This window comes from Suricata suricatta, chromosome 2 (assembly GCF_006229205.1).
Source record: "Suricata suricatta isolate VVHF042 chromosome 2, meerkat_22Aug2017_6uvM2_HiC, whole genome shotgun sequence".
Lineage (NCBI taxonomy): Eukaryota > Metazoa > Chordata > Mammalia > Carnivora > Herpestidae > Suricata > Suricata suricatta.
This window is the reverse complement of record NC_043701.1, coordinates 185,583,098-185,585,324: the sequence shown is the minus strand read 5'-3', so window position 1 is coordinate 185,585,324 and position 2,227 is coordinate 185,583,098.

Here is a 2,227-nt window from a genome sequence, read left to right as displayed (position 1 = left end):
CGCGGGCCGGGAGAGGCCTGCTCCCCAAAGCGCGGAGGTGCCTCCCTCCCCGCGGTGGCCGGGCGTGAGGCGGGCGGGGGAACCCGGGCTCGGCGTCCGCCTGGGACACGGCCTTTTGTTGGCACCGCCGGCCGGGCCTCGGTTCTGTTCCCCGCGCGGCGCGTCTGGTCTGGCTCCGGACCGCGCCTCCTCGCGCGGGGAGCTCTTTGTCCGAGACAAAGCGCCTCGGCCCCCGCGGCTCAGCCTGGAGCCCCTGGAGGCCCGAACCCTTCCACTGAGCCGGGGTTCGGAGACCCCAGGAGAGGAGAGCGCTCACTAATCGCCACTGAGCTGACACCCTGGCAGCCCCAGCCCTCGGGAGAGGAGACCCCCCCCCCAACAATCACAAGCACGGGTGCGGGAGGTCAGACCGTCCGCCCCGCGCTGCCAGGAAACAAAGCCGCCCCTAACAGGCGGCCGGCCGGTAGCCGGCGGAGGGAGGGGGAGGGAGGGGGAGGGAGGCGGCCGGGCGCCAGCTGGACGGTGGCAGGGGGCGCCCGCGGGGCTGAGACCCGCTGGAGCTGATCTTAGCGGGAGGGCCCTGAGGGACACTCCCAGAGGGAGGAGCCCTGTCCTTCCCGGGCTGGAGGGGGTCTTGCCTGTGACTGGCGCGGGGTCCAGGCTGATGCAGGAAGTCTGCCGGTGGCTGGCCCCAGGTTCGGGTTTGGGGAGGAGGTCGGACTAAGGTGGCTTGTGGGGAACTTGCACCCTCATCCTGAGGAGGGCTTCATCCCAGTTGCATTTTCCTTCTTGGTTCCAAACCCAGGAAGGTTCCCAAAGTCTGAGTTCAGGTGCCCGGAAAGGGGAGGGCTGTGAAGGAGCGGGGCACACACGGACCACAGGTGTCTTCCTGCCTGCGGGCGGGGGAGGGGTGCCCAACGGGGGTTGGGGGACACACACACCACAGTCTCTTCTGCCCAAAGTCTTCCTCTTCCTAGCCAGGGTCTCTTTGGGCCACCTCTAGAATGTTTGGTCCACTGGAGGCCGAACTTGGTCCGTGGCCTAGTTCACCAGCTGGTGGGGTGGTGGTTTTTTTACTGACCAATAAAATCCTGAGCAGTCAGTCCCAACGGATGAGGGCGAGGGGAAGATGGCGTAGCAGGAAGGGGTCCTTGCCACTCGCACCGAACAGCCTGGCTCCTGCGGGGTCGGTCACGGACAGTCACAGAGCTTGGGAGAGAGTGGCCAGACCTCCCTTTGAGGTACACTCGCTCCTGCCGGGTCAGGTCAGGGGGCGTGTTGAGGCTCAAACACCGCAACACAGGGAAAGGTCTGCTGCCCACAGCCCTCTGCGTCTCTGCTCATTTCCATGTTTCTCCCCGCTGTTCTCCGAGGCCGTGCAGAGTTCTGTGCGTGACACCCCACTTCTGCCCCGCTTTGCACCTTCCCCACCATTTGGTGGGGTTCTTAGAAATGGGTGGGTGGCCGCTGAGCACTGGGTCGGCCCCCACCCGGGGCCACAGCTGTGCCCTGTGCAGATGACCCTCGACAGCTGGCCTTGCCAGCTGGCGCTTTGTTCACCCATGTGGGGCACCTCCACGTAGCCCCACGGCTGTGCCACCCTGACGTCTCCTTGGCCCGTCACCCCCAGGCCTCTCCATCAGCAGCCCCTGCCCGCCCGACTCCCAGCCTCTCCGGACCCCATCTCTTCTCAGCCCCTCGTCTCCCTGGACAACCTCAGAAAGCACCAGGCACCGCCCCACTTCCGTCACTGAGCACCGCGTTCTACTTGCCACAGAGAGCCAACACGGTCCATCAGACCGTGCTCAGCCCCTGCCTCAGGCCCCGGCGGGCCTCGCTGACACCCCAGCCCAGCGCGGCCCACTTAGCTGGGCTCTTAGCCCTTCACCCTCCTCTTGGAAGGTTCTGGCCCCGCCTGTTTCCTCTTATGTATCCACTCAAGCTCGTTCCTGCCTCAAGGCCTCTGCACGGGGCTGCTCCCTGGCCTGGACCACCGACCTGGCTGCTTACGTCCCGCACCAGCCCCTCCGAGGGACCCTCCTCTGATCCTGGAGCAGCCCTGCCTCCCCGCCCGTCACCCCGTCACGTCACCCTCTTGTACTCTTAGTCTGCGATGGCCTATTGTGTGATTTCTCATACTTGTCTGTCCGCCTGCACTGGGATGCAGCCCCCCTCCCCCGCCCAGAGGTAGGGACCGGCCAGCTGGGACGCTGCTCTAACCCCTCAC